Source organism: Hibiscus syriacus, unplaced genomic scaffold (genome assembly GCF_006381635.1).
Source record: "Hibiscus syriacus cultivar Baekdansim isolate YM2019G1 unplaced genomic scaffold, ASM638163v2 tig00110450_pilon, whole genome shotgun sequence".
NCBI lineage: Eukaryota > Viridiplantae > Streptophyta > Magnoliopsida > Malvales > Malvaceae > Hibiscus > Hibiscus syriacus.
In genome coordinates, this window is record NW_024062743.1 from 1,009,796 (window position 1) to 1,032,258 (window position 22,463).

Genomic DNA, 22,463 nt, shown 5'->3' on the forward strand with positions numbered 1-22,463 from the left:
GGTCCTGAATTTTCTTAACTCTAAAACAAGCTACAAGTTTTAAAAACTCAATTTAGTCCCAAAAAATCCACCAATTTTCACAATTAAAACCTCTCCCAATTAAATATTTTTTGAAATTTTCGGGTTGTTACAATTCTCCCCCTCTACAAGAAATTTCGTCCTCGAAATTTACCTTATGAACAGATGAGGAAATTGAACCTCCATTGACTCCAATGTCTCCCAAGTAGCTTCTGAGGGGCTACGATTACTCCACTGCACTTTGACCATTGGAATACGCCTATTCCGAAGAACTCGCTCATCCCTCTAAAACCTGAACAGGCTCCTCCTCATATGACAATCAGGTCTCAGCTCTACCTCATCAACCTGAATGATGTGATCTGGATCTGGACGGTATCGCCTCAACATAGAAAAACATCATGAAACGTGAGTTGGGAAGGCAACTCAAGCTGATAAGCAACAGGTCCAACTTTCTTCAGAATACGATACGGCCCAATAAATCGCGGACTCAGTTTACCTTTACATCCAAATCTCAATACCTTCTTCCATGGAGATACCTTGAGAAAAACCTGATCTTCAACCTCAAACTCGATATCCTTACGTCGCTTATCTGCGTATGACTTCTGCCTATCAAATGCCTCTCTTAAGCGATCACGGATCAGTCTGACAGTATCTTCAGTCTCTCGAACCAAATCTGGACCCAAAGTTTTTCTATCATGTAACTTTGTCCAACATATAGGAGTACGACATCTACGTCCATACAGAGCCTCGTACGGTGCCATGCGAATACTCTCCTGATAACTATTATTGTAAGCAAACTCAGCTAATGGCAAGAAATCTTCCCAACTACCACGAAAATCAAATCACACAGCCCCGTAACATATCCTCAAACACCTGAATCACTCGCTCAGACTGTCCATCAGTTTGAGGATGAAAAGCTGTACTGAAATTTAAACGAGTACCCAGAGCCTCATGCAAAGCTTTCCAGAACCTGGAAGTGAATCTCGGATCTCGATCAGATATGATAGACAACAGAACACCATGAAGTCTAACGATCTCAGAAATGTACAACTTAGCCAGTTTATCCAGAGAATAATTAACTCGAATAGCGATAAAGTGCGCTGACTTGGTGAGTCGATCAACAATCACCCAGATAGAATCCTTTTTGGAAGGAGTTAGAGGAAGACCAGTAACGAAGTCCATCGTAATATACGCTCCCATTTCCACTCAAGAATCTTAATTGACTGTAATAATCCAGATGGATGTTGGTGCTCTGCCTTAACCTGCTGACAAGTCAAACACCTCGCCACAAAATCTGAAATATTTTTCTTCATACCAGTCCGAAAGTAGCGCTCTTTGAGATTATTGTACATTTTGTCCCCACCAGGATGCATAGCATAAGGACTACTATGAGCCTCCTGAAGAATAACCCATTTCAACTCATCATCTTTAGGAACGCAGTAACGACCGTGAAAATACAAAATACCATCCTGATCCACAGTATACTCCGAACTCGATCCTTGCTTAACTTGTTCAATAATGGGAAGCAACGAGTTATCAAGGAGTTGTTTAGCCTTAATCTCCTCGGCCAAAGTAGGTTTAACCTGTAACTCTGCTAACAAACTATTATCATCAAATAAGCTCAAGTTGGTAAATAAGGCTCTGAGATCTGATATCGCCTTACGGCTCAAGGCGTCTGCCACTACATTAGCCTTCCCTGGATGATATTCTATCTCAAAATTATAGTCCTTTAAAAGCTCCAACCAGCGACGCTGTCTCAAATTTAATTCTTTCTGAGTAAGCATATACTTCAGACTCTTATGATCAGTATAGATATAACACCTTTCTCCGTAGAGGTAGTGTCTCCAGGCCTTTAAAGCAAAAACCACAGCAGCTAATTCCAGATCGTGAGTAGGATAGTTACGCTCATGCGGCCTTAACTGACGTGACGCATAAGCGACAACCTTCCTATCTTGCATCAAAACACATCCTAATCCAGAATGAGAAGCATCACTGTAGACAGAAAAATCCTTCCCAGATTCAGGTTGAATCAACACTGGGGCTTGAGTTAGAATAGTCTTCAATTTCTCAAAGCTAGCTTGTTGGTCCTCAGACCAGACAAATGGAACATCTTTCCTTAATAGTTTCGTCAGAGGAGCTGCAATAAGGGAGAACCCCTCAACGAAACGACGATAGTAACCAGCTAAGCCCAAGAAACAACGGATCTCAGAGACGTTTCTGGGTTGCTTCCAGTTCAGAATAGCCTCCACTTTGCTTGGATCCACCTGAATGCCATCAGCAGAGACGATATGTCCAAGAAAAGTCACTTCGCTGAGCCAGAACTCACACTTGCTCAACTTAGCGTATAGTTTATTCTCCCTTAGAGTCTGAAGAACAATCCTTAAATGCTCCTCATGTTCTACTTCACTTCTAGAATACATCAGTATATCATCAATGCATACAACTACAAATTGGTCCAAATAAGGTTGAAACACCCTATGCATCAGATCCATAAAAGCAGCAGGGGCATTAGTTAACCCGAATGACATCACTAAAAACTCATAGTGCCCATATCGAGTACGAAAAGCAGTCTTCGGAATATCCGAATCTTTCACTTTGAGTTGATAATAACCAGATCTCAAGTCTATCTTTGAAAAGATAGAAGCCCCTCGAAATTGGTTAAATAGATCATCGATCCTGGGCAGAGGATATTTATTTTTAACATTGATCTTGTTTAGTTTTCTATAATCAATATAGAGTCTCAATGTCCCATCTTTCTTCTTGACAAAGAGAACTGGAGCTCCCCACGGTGATACACTAGGTCGAATAAATCCCCTGTCCAACAACTCCTGAAGTTGAACTTTTAGTTCCTTAAGCTCCTTTGGGGCTATACAATAAGGAGCCATTGAAACCGGGGTGGAACCAGAATAGACTTCAATCACAAACTCGACTTCTCTATCTGGAGGTAATCCAGGCAACTCCTGGGGAAAAACATCGGGAAATTCCTTGACAATTCGGATGCCTTCAATATCAGATTGAGATCTCCTAGTGTCCAAAATATAAGTAAGAAACGCCTCGGAACCCTTCCTGATCATCTTCTCCGCTACCAAGACAGACACAACATTCGTCAGAAATCCACGTCGTTCCCGATCATTACAATCTTTCGATTATCTGGGGTCTTCAGAACAGCTCTCTTAGTCTCAAAATCAATATTTACTCGATGTTTGTCCAACCAATCTACGCCAAGAATCAAATCGAACTCTTCAAAGGGTAACTCCATCAGGTCAGCCAGAAAAATCTCCCCATTGATCTCTATAGGGCACTCTCTAAAAATACGATCCAACACGATGGATTTGCCTAAGGGACTTTGAACTATCACCCGAATGCTCAGTATTCTCAACGGGAATATTTAGACCCTCAGAAACGGAATGTGATACATAGGAATTTGTAGAGCCACTATCAAATAATGCAAAGTATGGAACTGAATGAATAGTAATAGTACCTGCAGTCACATTAGGCCCATCACGATCTTGTCGAAGTCTAGCAGTGTAAACCAATGCAGGTTGTCTAGCCTCAGATCTGACTGGACCCCTACTCTAAGATGCTCGGCCTCTACTAGATAATCCAGGTGCTCTCTCCTGAGTACGTCCCCGTGCTGGAGTCTGAACTGTACTATGAGAACTAGCGGGAGTACGAGTTGGTGTCTGAACAGAATGAGGTATCTCCGGATAATCCTTCAAATAATGGTCACCAGACCCACATTTATAAAAAGTGCCCAATTTCTTCCTGCATTCTCCAAAGTGATTTTTCCCACAATAATCACATGTTGGAAAGGGTTGCGACCCAAAAGAACCACCATGTCTAGAAGACTGAACTGTTGAAGCACCAGATGCAACAGGTCTGACACTTGCACCGCCTCTCTGAAAAGAATCACCCCTGCCTCTCTTGCTAGGATGTGCAGAAGAATTAACAGAACTAGAAGGCCTCCTGAATCGATTCTGGGCTCGATCACTATCTCTCTTGTGCTCTATACCCAATCGCTCTATTTCCTCAGCAGTCTTGGCTATCTCAACCAGGGCGTCAAAATTTCTCTCTCGATGGGTAGCGACTCGACTCCTGATCTCATATCTGAGTCCATTCTCGAACGTCAAGCATCGATCTGTCTCAGTGTCCACAAGTCTAGGAGCATATCGGCTCAATCGGATGAATTCAACCTCATAATCCATAACAGACATATTACCCTGCTCCAGATTCTGAAACTCCTGGTGTCGCTCCTGCAGATATCTCTCTCCGATGTAGCGACTTCGGAAGTGCGTCTTGAAAAGATCCCTTGTTAATTGGTTCCTCGGAATACTACCAGAAATGGATTGCCACCATCTGAAGCTTTCTTTCTTCAACATAGTTAGGGCCCCCTTTAACTTTTGCTCAGGTCTGAGGTCCATCTCATCCATAATCCTCTCTGTGTCCTCCAGCCAATACTCAACGTCTGTCGGAGGTCCACCAGTAATACCCTCGAATGGTACTACACCAGCAGCAACCAGAGAATTTGAAATCTCCACTACAGTCATGTTACTAGGGGCTCTAGCAGCTCTCTGAAACATGCGGAAGATAGCTCTATTAATGGCGTCTTCATTCATCTCAGAATCCTCATCTTCAGTGATGGGAGGGTCTCTCATAGGAGTAAACTGATCATCATGAGAAAGAGTCGGATCTACTTGCGGAACAAGAGGATCACGTGGTGACATCGGATCGTCTATCGTAACAGAAGGTCGAGTGAGTCGCCCTCTACCACGTCCACGTCCTGTCCTACGACCTCTAGCAGTATTCATCGTTGGATCTATAAGGCTCTACAGAAGAATTTGAAACATATGTCAGATTAGCATCAGGGATCTCGAGAAAACTTTAAATCATAACATAAGGTGACATTTTTTTTATTTCTTAAAAATTCAAAGTTTAGGACCCATATACAGTCCGAGTGTTTAAAACCAAAAGCTCTGATACCACCAAATGTAACCCCCTAGACCCGGTCTGTGAGTTAGACCCAATCCTAAGTGGTCACATATCTCATTCAGAGGTTTTTTTTTATATAACTTATAGAACGTTAAATATAATATAGAACATAATATTAATAATACAGATATGTCCAAAACGATAATAAAATACATGTCACCAAACATAACCGAAAAATATATAGAAATATATGTTCGTACAAAATAAAGTAGTTGATTTCTCCTGATGCCAAATCTGCTAGCTTACGGTCTGCTGTTATCTAAAAAAGGTTAAATTTTACAGAATGAGCTAAAAAGCCCAGTGTGTTCCATACAGCGTACAAAAACATATTAATAAGATATTATCAATAAAAATCGATTTATGCAACATGTTTTTTTTTAAATATGAACACTACCCCCATCCGTCACGAACAAATTGTGTAGGTTCCCATAACCATACACCCCGTCACGACCAGTAAGGCCCTGAGCACAAAGCCGAGAAGCCTGCAATATTTTCTTCCTCCAACAATTCTTTTCCCCCCAATGACAGTAATAAACAAATATGTATTCGAGTAAAAATGGTGATTAATCCATTAAAACATGAAAATGGATCATGCTTGAAAATCATATACAGAAATACGGTAATCAGATGTCGGTAACCATTATTAAGAAATCAGATATCATGTATCATGTCATAACAATATTTTGAATAATCACCATTCTGAAACAATTCAAATAATATTTTAAAATAGTAAAACAACACTGTCAGGAAACACACCTGTCACACTCTAAGAAATCAGATAGGGAATCCTACTATTGGGTTTGTCGATCACGTTCTGCTGCAGCGCTAGATCCTACGAATTAGAAAAATGCATATTGGAATCCTAATATAAATAATCTAAATATTATTTAAATAATATACGGAAACCTACGGGTAATTCTCGTAGTACGCGGTTCAGGCTGATCTAACGAACGGATAACACCGGACCTAATTGATCCTTGCTCAGGTGAAACACGAGTACCTTCATAAAATATTTTTATTGATTAAATCCTTGACCAAATCTCATTTAAATAATCAAAATATTAAAATATTAAGCCTTTTGGGTTTACAAGCTCGATTCGGGAATTTCGGGTCAGAATTTGGCAAAATGGACTTCGGAATCAAATTCAGGACGTCGAAAAACATAAAGTATGATCTTCCGAAATTTCGAATTATTGGTCAAAATTAAAGTCAACGGATTTGACTGACGATTTGGAGACTTTCGGGTTTGAATTTAGCGAAACAGACCCCAAAATCAGATTCGGGACGTCGAAAACTATCAGGATAGGTATTCTTGGTCGAAAACAAAGGTCGTTTAATAGCTGGTCAAAGCCGGTCAAAGTTCTGGTCAAAGGAGGTCAACAAACTGTCAAACATTTTACACAAATAGCACCCTTTTTAAAAAAATTATCAAAATAACACCCATTTCGAATTAATTCCTAGAATAGCACTAAAACTGAATTAATTTCCAGAATAGCACCGGTCAACGGTCAACGGGTCGGGTCGGGTCAACGGGTCGGGTAAACGGGTAAACAGGTCGTGACCGGTCAAACCGGTCAAAACCGATTCAAAACCGGTTAAACCGGTCAAAATCGGTTTCCAGCGTTCACTCGCCTGCGGCGGCGCGTGTGGCGCATGCGACGTCCTTCGGGGCTCTAAAAATCACGGAAAAATTTCTAAAAATTATTTTGAGCGATTTCGAGATACTTACAAAGATCGGTTCAAATTTTTGAACGGCGGAGAGCTCGATTTCGACTTGGCCGAATCTTTGACTGATCCACCTCCCCACGCGTCGCCGTCAACGGAGATCGAGGATGACACCGGCGGACTCGGAACGGCACAAAGAACACGATAGTGCGGGAGGTGTCGTAAACGGAGCAACGATCGGTGATGAATTTAGGATTTTCTAGGCGATTGAGCTTAAAAAAAAATCGATGCTTTGACTTGAAATTCACAACGTTTGGCAATGTTTCGCTTCAATTAAATTGAGGGAATTGTTCCTGACTCGATAACGAACACGATGGTACTTTCAAAACGATGATCGGAATTCAGACGGTGTCGGAATCGTCGTCGGAAGTTGAGGTAAGGAAATGGAAATTTGGGAGGAATTGGGTTCTGATTTTCAGAACCCAATTCACGCATATATCATATATATAAACCAAATACCTAATTTTTTTGGAGTAAATTCAGGGCTTGGTCCCTAAATTTTCTTTAACTCTAAAACAAGCTACAAGTTTTAAAAACTTCCAATTTAGTCCCCAAAAATCCACCAATTTTCACAATTAAAACCTCAATTCCCAATTAAATATTATTTTAAAATTTTCGGGTTGTTACAGTGTTGTTGTACAAAACTGGATTAAATGAATTAAACCTTAAGTGTTGAGATAAAATCCACCGAAACAAATTCTATCTTATACTCATAATACTTAAAAATGATTATTGTACGGCCTGCCATGGCAAACGACCATCACAGACGACTGTTTGACGAAGACCCTAAAGGAGGATTGTAAAACAGAAAACCCTGACGAAGGAAACTTGCAAAGGACACTGATGAAGGATCGATTCATGGATGACTCTGACGAAGGACATTAATGGAGGACATTGACGAAGGAACACAATGGAGGGTATTAACAGAAGACACTGATGAAAGAAATTGACAAATGGCAATTTAATGGAGGAACCTGATGAAGGACATTGACGGAAGATACTATCGGACGACTTTACATAGGATAATATGATAGAGAGTTAGGGATACTACTCAGTGACTGTTGATGCGATCGTGTTGGCATTGTTTGATATCCAACCATGTGTGGTGAAGGATCCGTGATTCATGCTAATGGATACTATATGAAATGAGTTAACACTATGTGGAAAGTCGTATGAGGGTTGTCAGAGGTAGATATATGAACCGACACTATACCACTCTAATGGATGCTCTATGGATCGGACACCATAGTATTCTAATGCATGAGGCAATTTGAATTGGGCAGTGATTAATATGAAGCTGTGTGGTATATACTTTATGATTCCTATACTTTTATGTTGTATTGTGTGATATTCATAGTAGTAGAAATAAATGATGTGTTGTTATTATGTGACGTACGCTTAGATGATTCATGCAAATTATTGTCATACATCGATGCCTATACTTGTATCACTTGCTTATATTATGAACTCTATGAATTATCGTTGTAACACCCCTACCCGTATTCGACCCGGATAATCCGAAGTGTCACATTAACTTTTCAAAACATTTATTCTTAAAAATTTGTACAATATATCTTCTCAAAATGGTGGAGAAATTCATATTCAAATTAAAATAAAACTTAATAATTTATATTAATATAATCAAGTATGTTTACAAAATTCGATCAGAGCATTTTCAATTTAAACTTTCATTTACATGCCAACAAAATAACATATACAAGAGAACATACAACTTAAATCAATTTTGATCTGATCTTCTGTAAAAATATGTTGTCTTGACTCGCACTAATCTTGATCTTCCGACTTCGCTGAACCTACGTGTGAAAATCACTCACACGCTAAGTCATTGACTTTGTAGGGCATATAAAATGTATAATAAAATCTCTCATCACTTAATCATATTCTAAACATTTCATATAATCATTTAAAGAAACTATAAAACACATCATGTAACAAAAGCATAAGTGCAAACATATATATATCCTCATCAGCATCATCATCAATATCATTATTAACATCATTCTCATGATTACTATTCAAACCATTAAACCATTTAAAATATATAATTTTGTACTTAACATTTATAAGACATCATATAAAACATTTCACAAAGCAAAACACATGACATCACATACTTTTTTTTATGTTATTCCTTTTAATAACCCATGGTACATTTCTGAGAACTTAAAGTATGTGAGTGCATTGAGGTTGTGCAAAAATGTTGTATCCACATCTTATATAAATTGCACCGAAGTGCCACATAGAATGTCTCGAAAGACCACATAGATGTCCCGAAGGACCGCGTAGAAATGTCCTGAAGGACCACATAGTATTGTCCCGAATGACCGCATAGAACCCTTGACTCTTGGTATGCCAATTATACCCTTAGGGTGCGTTTGGTTCACGGAATGTAAGATTACCAGTGGGAATAAAAGATTACCAGGGAATAGGATTACTGGGAATGTTGTATTTTGTGTTTGGTTGGTTTAGCAGGGATGTAAGATTACCGTGTTTGGTTAAAGAAATAAAATATTATTGGAATGTATATTTGACGAAATTGTCCTTATTATATATTTGTATAATATTACAAATTGTAAAATATTTATATATATTCTTTAAAAAATTAAATTCATAATATTTATATAATTTTTATTACAAAATTAAAAATATAAAAAAAGTTTAATGAAAGGGTAAAATTTTTTTTAACCCCTGAACTTCATATAAAATTTTAATTATAGACTTTTTTTTGTAAATATAAAATAATTTAAGGATAAATTTGTAATTTAACCTTCATAGAATTTTTATTATTCAATGACAGAATAAGGATATTTTTGAAAAAAAATAAAAATTTAAAGGCATTTTAGTCCAAAACGCCGGTAATGTTACAATACCTAAGGGAAGGGAGGTAATGACATTCCCGGTAATATACCCCAAAAAATCTACTATTGATAATAAAACATTACCGGGAATGAGATTCTCGGCCAACCAAACATGGGAATCCCACAATCCTTGAACCAAACACCCCCTTAGCTCTCATATCACTTATGGGATTTACTGTTTACACATTTCACATTTTCAATTATTCACATAGCTCAGTATCACATAGATTATATCATATGTTCACATAGTCACATAGACCTTATCACATAGCTTATATCACATGTTCATATATTCACGTAGATCAGTATCAAATGGTTTATATCACATTTTCATATATTCACGTAGATCAATATCACATATATCATCATATAGACATGTACTCACATAGCTCATAGTCACATAACTTATATCATTTCTCCTATATCCACATAGATCATGTAACACATAGAATAACATGTAACATATAGACATATACATCATGTACTCATAGAAACCATAACCATGATATACTTGTATTCATGAAATCATGCCATTAAACATTGGAAATAGACTCATCGCAAGTCTTCTTTCCATATGATCATAATTCATACTATTATTCACTCACCTTAGCCTTACTTAGTCAAAGCTAAGCACTTAGCACCTTAGATCGATCTTACAACTTTGAATCATCCGAATATTACTTTCGATCAATATCTATACAAATATACGATCTAAATAAATATCGAAATTCATAATACTATAAATTAATCACCAATAACTTAAGCTAAACGAAGCACTTAATTCACTATTTCACTTTGAATAGTATCGGTACCCAAGGTACAGTACCGATACTTCTACACTATGGTATCGATACTATACTTCTATATCGATACCCAATTTCGATTATGGAATTTCATCTCTCAAAATGGTACCGATAATTCTTCACTGGTATCGATACCCCTTAGTATCAATACTACTCATTCGATATCGATACTATTTAAAGGATTTCATACAATTTACCTAATGGTATCGATACTGTTCTTCTAGTATCGATACCTAAACCCAAATATCACATGTTTTTACTATGAAGTATCGATACCCCTTGCCCATAACTTACTTATTTTAAACCAAAAATTAACTAAACTTACTTGAATCTTCCTCTTTAACCTCTTTTCAAGCTTTTAAACTTAACTACACATTTTAAAACCAACTTATTTCACTAAACCACACTTAAACATAAAAAATCCTCATAGAACAATTAGAAACTAAAATCACACCAAATACTTAACATACCCTAAATCCATTTCTAACACTTTAGATTTCTTATTCCATCTTATGACGAGTCAAATTTCACTTCAAATTTTTATTTACTAACTCTTTCTCAATAATTCACTCAAAAACCCTTTTTACTTAATCTCTCGTAACTTGTAAATCCTTTAGTTTTAAACACCCTTAAGCTTTCCTTAAGCTTAAGTATCACCCTGAGACCAAAACCCAAAATAAAAATTCAAGAAATAATCAACTTGTAAAGAACTCACCGTTGGAATGGAAACTCACGACTAAAGGGAGAAGGAGAAGAAATACACCACTTTCCAGATACTTATTTCCTTCCTACTTCTTTGTGTAAATGTCTTATAAAATGAATTTTAAATTCATTTCTTGCCTAAAGACCATTTTTCCCTTGCATCATTCAATTTGTTTCTAAACAATCCTTCACAAAATATTCCAATAAATCCCTAAACTTTTAAAAGTTTTCAAAGTTGACCATAAAGTTTCAAAAACTTATATTTTAGTCACTAGCCCTATTTTGGGGATGTTACAAATCTCCTCTTAAGAAAATTCATCCTCGAATTTTCACTTTACAAAGAGATGGAAACTTATCTACTCAAATCACCCTCATGTTCTTATGTTGCATCCTCGGCTAATTTTTTTGTAATTGCCTTTAATAAACTTGTCTTCAATCTCCAAATAATTCAATCAATTGCATGTCTTATCACTCCTTCGATTCTATACTTATTATTGATCTTTAAATCTTCGTATAATATTATTCACCATGTACATAATAGGGTTCTATCAATACGATAACCCCAATCATCACTAACTCAAGATCATAAGTCAGTTGCTTTTTTTCATCATTCTCTAATTGCTTTGCAACATAAACCAAACGTTTACTCTTGTATAATCCTCATTCAAATTACAATACACATATTATTGATAGTCGACACTACCTATACAAAACCTTGTTCTATTTTATTTCTTATTAATAACCATTATTAGCTCTTTATATGTTTTTCAGAATAAGTTTCTCGTAACTCAAACAAATTCGACACAACGTATTCACCCGAGAACCATGCCCTAATGGTTTAATCACCATCACATAATTACTTGTTGCTTCTAATCAAAATTTTCAATTCTCTCACTAATTTGCTACTGATGTACAAATATATTAATCCCGGATATATGAAAACCAAAATTACTTTACCACATAATTAAAAAATACCTGTATTGATATTTGGATCATCGTGAGCTTCGTTAGTCCTTATATTGTAAACCCGGGTAGTTGAATACATCTCATGTTGAGTGGATGACTTAGATTGATTTCTTCCTCGACCTCTCTGAGATACTATAGCAGATCGCTCGATTTGGGCAACCTCGTCATTCATGAATGGACAATCTCCAATAAAATGTCCTATGTCACCACATCTAAAGAAAGCTCTGGAGACCACTCGACATACTCCGCTATGATTCTTTCCGCAATGAAGACATTGCCTTGATTGACTTAAATTTGATTTTCTAGCAGAAGATGCAGCTGACTCAGACCTAGTCTGAGGTTGAAAATCAGAATCTCTACTTCTCTTTGATGGTGCTGAACTCGATGAAGCACCAACTCTCTTAATCATCTTAGATTTTTGTTCTCCATACCTCTCATTCTGAGATCTATCTATAGCTTTAACTTGATTAACCACTTCTTAAAAAGAGGACAGATTCAAAGCTAACAACAACTCTTTTAATCTGGGGTGCAAGCCCTCCACAAACCAATCACATATATCATTCTCAGTCGGAATTAACTCAGCAACAAATCTACTTAGCTTATTAAACTCACATTCATACTCATACACAGTGTAGTTTCCCTGCTTCAAGTTTAGGAATTCTTGCTTCATTTGCCTAATAAATTGATCACCAATATACTTATTCTTGAACTCTTCTAAAAACAACAACCACATCACTTGATCACTTGACATTCTCATGGTGACATTTGTCCACCAAACCCTAGCTTATCCGCGAAGGAATGAAATAACTCCATCTAACTTTATCACTTCAGAGCAGTGAAGACCTTCTAACAATATCTTCACATCATTTAACCAAAGGTCCGCAACAACAGGACCTTCCTCGACTTCACCCTTAAACATGGGTGCTCCTAACCCTTTTAACTCTTTCACTACATTTATTCTAGGAGTTGAGGGAGAATGAGGTTGAAAACGTGTCAGAATAACGTTCAACGTCCGGAAAAACAACCTCTGATCTTGTATAGGTACTCCCTGAGGTGTTCGCTATTCATCCTGCCTACCCAGGACAGGTGAATTGCTACTACCTTCAGGTCTATCATTTCTCCCTTCACTTCGGGAGCTCTCGTGGTCATACATCTAATAAACATAATCATATAACTCTACTAGCAAGACAACACACTCCTTACATTATCATATCATAAATTTTTACTTATTGTTGGCATGTATACTTTTTAAAACACACTTGACTTCGGTTTGAACCTAGAATCGATTAAACTATAGCTCTGATACCATTAAATGTAACACCCCTAACCCGTATCCAACTCGGATACAAATCTGAAGTGTCACATTGGCTTTTTAAAACATTTACTCTTAAAAATTTGTACAATATATCTTATCAAAATGGTGGAGAAATTCATATTTAAATTAAACATAAAACTTAATAATTTACATTAATATAATCAAGTATGTTTTCAAAATTTGATTAGAGCATTTTCAATTTAAACTTTCATTTACATGCCAACAAAATAACATATACAAGAGAACATACAACTTAAATCAATTATGATATGATCTTCTGTAAAGCTATGCTGTCTTGACTCGTACTAATCTTGATCTTCCGACTTCACTGAACCTACGTGTGAAAATCACTCACACGCTAAGTCATTGACTTAATGAGGCATATAAAATGTATAATAAAACCTTGCATCACTTAATCATATTCTAAACATTTAATATAATCATTTAAAGAAACTATAAAACACATCATGTAACAAAAGCATAAGTGCAAATATATATATCCTTATCATTATCATCAATATCATTATTAACACCATTCTCATAATTACTATTTAAACCATTAAACCATTTAAAACATATAATCTTGTACTTAACTTTTATAAGACATCATATAATACATTTCACAAAGAAAAAAACATGACATCACGTACTGTTTATTTATGTTATTTCTTTTAATAGCCCATGGTACACTTTTGAGAACTTAATGTATGTGAGAGCATTGATGTTGTGCACAAATATTGTCACCACAACTCGTATAAATTGCACAAAAGTGCCAAATAGAATATCCTGAAGGACCACATAGATGTCCCAAAGGACCGCGTAGAAATGTCCCGAATGACCACATAATATTCTCCCGAAGGAGTAGAACCCTCGACTCTTGGCATGCCAATTATACCCTTAGCTCTCATATCACATACTTATGGGCTTTACTATTTACACATTTCACATTTTCAATTATTCACATAATTCAGTATCATATAGATTATATCATATGTTCACATAGTCACATAGACCTTATCACATAACTTATATCACCTTTTCATATATTCACGTAGATCAACATCAAATGGTTTATATCACATTTTCATATATTCACGTAGATCAATATCACATATATCATCACATAGACATGTACTCACATAGCTCATAGTCACATAACTTATATCATTTCTCCTATATCCACATAGATCATGTAACACATAGAATAACATATAACATATCGACATATACATCATGAACCCATAGAAACCATAACCATGATATACTTGTATTCATTAAATCATGCCATTAAACAATGGAAATAGACTCATCGCAAGTCTTCTTTCCATATGATCATAATTCATACTATTATTCACTCATCGTAGCCTTACTTAGTCAAAACTAAGCACTTAGCACCTTAGATCGATCTTACAACTTTGAATCGTATGGATCTTGCTTTCGATCAATATCTACACAAATATACAGTCTAAATAAATATCGGAGTTCATAATACTATAAATCAATCACCAATAACTTGAGCTAAACGAAGCACTTAATTCACTATTTCACTTTGAATAGTATCGGTACCCAAGGTACAGTACAAATACTTCTACACTATGGTATCAATACTATACTTCAGTATCGATACCCAATTTTGATTTTGGAATTTCATTTCTCAAAATGGTACCGATACTTGTTCACTGGTATCAATACCCCTTAGTATCGATACTACTCATTCGATATCGATACTGATTAAAGGATTTCATACAATTTACCTTATGGTATCGATATTATTCTTCCAGTATCGATACCCAAACCCAAATATCACATGTTTTTACTCTGAAATATCGATAATGTTCATCCAGTACTAATACCCCTTGCCCAGAACTTACTTATTTTAACCCGAAAATTAACTAAACTTACTTGAATCTTTCTCTTTAACCTCTTTTCAAGCTTTTAAACTTAACTACACATTTTAAATCACACATAAACATAAACAATCCTCATAGAACACTTGGAAACAAAAATCACACCAAATAATCAACATACCCCAAATCCATTTCTATCACTTTAGATTTCTTATTACAGCTTATTACAAGTCAAATTTCACTTAAAATTTCATTTACTAACTTTTTCTCAACAATTCACTCAAAAGCCTTTTTTACTTAATCTCCCGTAACTTGTAAATCTTTTAGTTTTAAACACCCTTAAGCTTTCCTTAAGCTTTAGTATCACCATGAGACCAAAACCCAAAATTAAATTTCAAGAAATAATTAACTTGTAAAGAACTCACCGTTGGAATGGAAACTCGTGGCTAAAGGGAGAAGAAGAAGAAATACACCACTTTCTAGATACTTCTTTACTTCCCACTTCTTTGTTTAAATATCTTATAAAAAAAATTAAATTCATTTCTTGCCTAAAGACCATTTTCCCTTGCATCATTCAATTTTTTCTAAACAATCCTTCACAAAATATTCCAATAAATCCCTAAGCATTTAAAAGTTTTCAAAATTGACCACAAAGTTTCAAAAACTTATATTTTAGTCACTAGCCCTATTTTGAGGATTTTACAATCGTAGTGTAGTTACGTGCCACTAATCTTGATAAGATCAACATTCAGATGTTTTTGCATAGATTATTAATTGGATAACATCCAAAGAACATCCCTAAAGAGGGATTCTAAAATTGAGTCTTGTTAAGAGTTGAATACCTTAGTTTGATTGTTAAGTGACACGTGTCATAACCTGATAATTGTAAAATTTTTATTTAAAAATTTAAATTTAAAATTAAAAATATATTTTTAAAAAGAAAACACAAATTTTGAAATAAACCCAAAACTTTAAAAACCTTTATTTTAACCCCTAAACCTACGCCAGCCACCGTCTTTTGTCATCGACAAAGCTTCACCCGACCTCCCCTCCCCTTCCCTCAACGACCAAAACCCCTGTGAAAATCGTGAATTATCGACAACCGATCGATGTCGAATCAAAGTTATATACCCCATGAACCCTAGGATGAAAATCGATATCCCACGCGATTCCGACGACCGATTGACCTTCGATTGGTCACGATTTCATAGGGGGTTTGGTCGTTAGGAGAAGGGGAGGTCGGGTGGAGCTTCATTGGTAGTAAAAGGTGGTGGTCGATGTAGGTTTAGGGGTTAAAATTAAGGTTTTCAAAGTCTTGGGTTTATTTCAAAATTTGTGTTTTCTTTTTAAAAATTATATATATAATTTTAATTTTTTTATTTTTAAATAAAATTTTTAAAATTACCAAGTTGTGACACATGTCACTTAACCCTCACGACCTGACCCAATTTGAGTTACAAAATTAAACGTTAAACACCAAATTGGAACAAAATAAACGTTAGGTACTAAAGTGGAACCAAAGGCATACATTGGGCACCTTTTTTATATTTAAGTCTTATTTAAATTATAGAGCTCTATATTTTGTATAACCTAACTAATACTTGATTTAATTATTATGATAAAATGATTGTGCTTTTAAAGTTTCTTAGTAATGAGACTTTCAAAAAGAAATTATTAGTCACTTTAGTTATTTTGAGTGAGACCTAGATCCTTCAAATTTAGGATGGGTTAAGTTTATGATATTTTATTTAGTAGTATTAGATCTTATTTAGAACCATTTCTATGTAACATGATGGTTATAATAAAATATCTAGTGAATATAACTTTATAAGTTTATGTTGTACTCATCCGGGACTAGAATCCTAACTATGCTTCTTTGTATTCTTCTCTTATTGAGTTCTTTACTATGTTCTATAACTCAGGTCATGATCATATGAGTAGATATGATAGTCATCCCTCTAATGTTGGTGATGGTTTTAGTGATACTTTATCTTAGATTCTTTGAATAAGAACCTTCTTGAATATAAACTAGGGATGAGATTAACACCTTGTTGATAGAGGCTTTAGTTTTAACTCAGTTAGAGTCTAAGTAAGATCATTATGTTTTCAACGATGCATCCTTGTATGGACTTGGGTGTGTTCTCATATATTAGGATAAGGTAGTAGTTGTTGGGGTCATTGGTAAACCCCATGGCGTAGTGGAAAAATAATATGACGATCTCACTAGTGATCTATGTATGAAAAATTGAATTCAGGAGGAAGTGATGCGGAATTTACCTTGGGTTCCTAAAATAACAGCAAATCGATCGCAATCATGAACAATTCGAATCTTCAGCCTCCACGAAGAATATCTCATCCTCTACTCAATTCACCCGATTGAGAGCAATTTCTTTTCTTAAAACTGTTTCGAGAAATTTCGTCCAAGAAGAGTAAGCGACTGCTAGACCATCATATTCTATTTATAACGCGTTGCCCTAACCCTTATGACTTTTATTTTGAATTTTAATAAATAGAAATATAATTACCCTAATTATATTCTTTTAATATAAATTCAATATTTTCCTGTATATATATCAAATATATATATATATTAATGTTAATTATACATTTTATTCATGTACAATAAAATTGTACATGTGCAACTCATTTATAAATTACTCATTCCAACCCTAGGATATGACCCTGTAGGTTCTTGTAACATTAGTAGTAATTATTAGAACCATTCTAATATTACAAACAATGAGTGACATCTAGCAATATATCATTGTCATCTAAGTTACAAGAAATCATGATTCAACATAACTTTTTCGTGACTAACTCCTTTATGTATTATATCCTTTTGTCCTTTATATCTAAAATAGGCGCAAGTACTGGAATAGCCACACTTGTATAGCCCATCTAATGTTTCTTGAAATCTAGAGTAGACTAAAATTTAATGAACAACTTTTGATATCTTATATCAACTTGTCTAGCATGGCCGTGCTTTCTATTATCACTCAATCAAGTGGCATGTGATATATTTCCTATTATGTATGAAGGACAAATACTGTCTTGATCATTCACACCTCACTACGTATATTGACATTCGGACATTGTAGGTTTTCCTCCTTATAAGGAATGGGAAATAAAGACTCACATTCCCAGATCACCAGCAAAGGCCCCTAAATGAATGCTCAGTGATAAACAAGGTAGGGGTGCAGAGACAGTTAAGTGCAACCAGTTACGGAGCATGTTTAACTGTATTAAAACATACAACAAAATATGTTGAGATAGTAATAATCTCAAGTCTGAGGATCATACATATAGTCATCACTATGAGCAATGTTGTGAATGTCACATAATAATCTATGGCACATGGTCATAGCGAGTCAATCCAATATATTGTTCTTTAAAACATGCTCATGTATCAATTTTGACATCTCTATGTCGATGAAAACTCGTTATCAATCAACTCCATGTTAGCCTTAAACGTATTATTATTTTCCATGCCCATAATAATACTTGACTAAGGATCTTTAATAATAATCGTATTATTATATGGACTTTCTTATCTTTTATTTTCTGCTAGACACATAAATACAATTGAAAATAATAATGGCATTTCCTCTATTCAATAAAATCGATAAAGAAAAACTATCATTACAATTATCTAATGATTGGTCTTCGGGCATACTCTAACAGTAGCTTATGCTTCGAGACAAATTAATTCATATGAACGTAATATTCCTACTCATGATTTAGAGTTGGTAGTGGTGATCTTTGCTTTGAAGATTTGGAGACACTACCTTTATGAGGAGGAATTAATAGAAGATGACAACATATTGTTGAAATTTTCTCGTAGCTAAAGAATCAAGCCTATAGATCTAGACTCAATCAAAGAACACGCTTGAATGCCAGATGGAGTTAATGCTAAAATTAGGGTTTCTTGATTTAAAGTTATTAGAAATTTTAAATAAGAAAAGATGATTTGTTTTGTGATGAATGATAATCACCAATTGAATCAAAATATTGAATGAAAGATGATAAAATGAATCAAAGAAACAAAACCAAAATCTCCTTTAGATGGAGGAGGAGTTAACACAAAACCCTAATAAGATTTCTTGAATATTGGTTGCTAGAAAATCAAACAAGATGATGAGTTTATATATAGAATAAATGAAGAATAACAAAATATGAAAACAATGACAAATAAAGAAACAAAAGAGCAATATAGGAATATTTAGCCAAATTAGGGTTTTTAACTAAAATAGTTCTTGACACAGAACCAAACAAGAAAGTGATCACTAGAAAGACAATTGATAATATAGAATTGATATATATATATAAAGAACAATGAAAAGTTAAATAAATATAGGAAACAAATCAAATTGAAAATTTCCCTAGTATGCATGAAGTTGGCGTGAACTAGGGTTTAAGATGATGAAAGTGGCATGAATGGTGGTGGTGGTGGTGATGATGATATATTGATTTCCTAAGAACCCTCCTAGTCACAACTGACTAGGAAAACTCTATAATCAGCTCTAACTAGTCCTCTTAATCACAATGGAAAGACAAACCAGAGTGTGAAGATATCCCTCACAAAGAACTTGATTATTTTATAAAGAGTGCTTCGAAGGCACAAGGATATCAACACTTGCACGAACGTATTCACATTGTATTATTATTCAAGAACAAGATGATTTACAGTAATGAATGGAACCTTCTTTATATATGATGAGGAGTTTCATGAATATAAGAAACTAATGAATAAAAATAATAATAAACTAAAAAAGTAATCAGCTTGTAGAAGATAAAGATGGATGGTGATTGGTGTGGGCCTTTGATGGAGTTTCTAATAGGCATAATAACAAAATTACCCCCCAATGTTTGCACAAATGATCACTTTCCCATGTATTGTTTTTAGAATTTTACCCCAATGTTTTAGTTTAGTGCAAAATGCCCTATGATTGGATGAAAATCGTTAGTTGGCTAACAATCAATGTTTCCTATTGTCTTGGCATGTCCACATGTGATGTCACATCATCAAAAAATTACTTCTATAATATTGTTGAATATCTTTTATAAGTGTATATGTAATTAATTATAATTATCATTTACTTTTAAAAATATTTTTATTGACATGACATCACATATGGACCTACCACTTCAATAGGAATCATTGGCCATAGCCAACTAATGATTTTCATCCAATCAAGAGGCATTTTGTTTCAAAATTAAACGTTGAGGCTAAAATGCTCCAAAAAATGATAGGGAAAAAATGACCATTTGTGAAAACATTGGGGTAATTTTGTTATTATGCCTTTTTAATATGGTGGTTGATATGAAAAAAAGGACTTGAAAACAAGGCTTGATCCTCTACTGTTGGATCTTGATGAGTGGTCTTAATTGACCTTCTAGAAGGTCGCGACATGGTGAAACTAAAGGGGGTGGTTAGAGTTTTGAGATACAAGGCAAATTAATCTTCTAACCTTAAACTATTTCTAAGATAAAAATATTGAAATTGTTTAATATTTACAAAATCTTGTATTAGTCCATATAGGAATTTTTGTATGTATTATCTTCACTAAAATGGATGTATCTTGAGTTCTCAATATCATATTGATGTAGTTCAAGTATCGTTGAAAAGCTTAAAGACATATACTCTAGAAAACGTGTCAACAAAATAAAATCTGGATCTCATTCAAAAAGTCATCGCTAGTCTTCTATTGTTCTAGTATTTTTTTCCAAGGCTTGGATGTGTAGATCAATTGGGAGAGTTAGCCCATCTTCCTTTGATGTGAGACTAATGGTGCATGTATCATTATTCCTCTCTTCAAAAAGATTTAACCTCACATTTGAAACACTAAAAGAAGAGAAGTTAGAAATAGGGGAATAAACGAGCTGAGTCGAGCTCAAGTATTGCTGAGCTCGACTCGACTTGACTCGAAAACTCTGAAATGGAGCTCGACTCGACTCGAAAACTCGCGAGCTTAAAATTTTCAAGCTCGACTCGAACTCGAAATCCTGAACTGGAGCTCGTGAGCAGCTCGAAAAGGCTCGAAAAAAAAAAAAATTCTTAAAATTAACTCGATTGAATCCTTAAACTCAAACTCGAACCTGAACCTTAAATACATGAAAATCTTAATGTATTTTTTTATTAAAAAAGCAATACATAAATGTTACTATTATTAATAATTTTTTTTAAAAAATAAAATGTTAATATATTATATTTTCGAGTTGCTCACGAGCTTTTCGAGTCGAATATCAAGTAGCTCGTTTCGGTTCCTTAAGAACTCGAGTCGAGATCGAGTTGATTCCATTTGATCTGAGTATTCATCGAACCTTGACCGAGTCGATCTCGAGTAGCTTGCGATCTATCTCGTCTCATTTACAGCCCTAGTTAGAAACTTTAAAGTATTCATTCATATTATACTTACTAAATAGATATGCTTTGAGTCTTCAAGACTTTGTTCTTTTAATAGGTTCAGGTCGAAATATTAATCCAAAAAAGCATGTATTCTTATCATCATGGATTTTGGAGCATGTATCATTCCCTCTTTCCTCAAAAGTATCTATCCACGAATCTGAAAATCTAAAAGAAAGAGAATTAGATGTTAAAAGGAAAGCTAGTGAAATACTTTCCTAAACCAATGTGACGTGTCTTTATACACTTTATTAGAGGTTTCTTCATTGATGGAACTGATTTATTGTTGTCTTAAAACCTTTTTGCATACAAGTATTGTAGTTTAGTATATAGGTTGAAATTCAACATGGCGCTGACCACTGTTGGCTTTATTTGTAATTGTTTCATATGTTCTCTCAGTGGTTTTACTCATCTATGTCAAAAAAGTGTTTAAAAATCATGTCAAGAGTTTGTTAAAATAATCCATTGAGTCTATGGGTTGTTCATAAATTAAAAATTCTACTGAGGAGCTTTTTGGAATACATAACTTGTTCATTTGAAATGGAAACCAATCTATAAAATAGAACTCATTAAAAGAACTTTTAAAAAGTATGCTTTTGAAAGTTAAGGGTATACCTTCGTGATAGTTCATCTACTACTATGTTTGTCTTACCTAAGTCTTTTAACCACTTAAAGGATTCGTGATTAGTATGAATGACAAGTTCAAGTGCCTTAACCTTAAAAAAGTAGATAATAATAACACTGAAATGAGTAATAACATACTTACTTTTGAATTCTTTTAAATCATGATTAATCACTGAGATGACACTGTTTTGT

At 34.7% G+C, this 22,463-nt stretch overlaps 1 long non-coding RNA gene across 1 annotated transcript in view; it reads right to left on the bottom strand.

Annotated features, from left to right (window-relative positions):
- Positions 1 to 22,463, bottom strand: part of LOC120126033 — a 26,672-nt gene continuing 4,209 nt past the window's right edge. Inside the window, exons 2-4 of the long non-coding RNA XR_005516421.1 lie at positions 12,464 to 12,480; positions 1,609 to 1,612; positions 1 to 13 (exon numbers count right to left, since the gene is read on the bottom strand). This is a non-coding gene — a long non-coding RNA (uncharacterized LOC120126033). The remainder of the gene's footprint in view (positions 14 to 1,608; positions 1,613 to 12,463; positions 12,481 to 22,463) is intronic.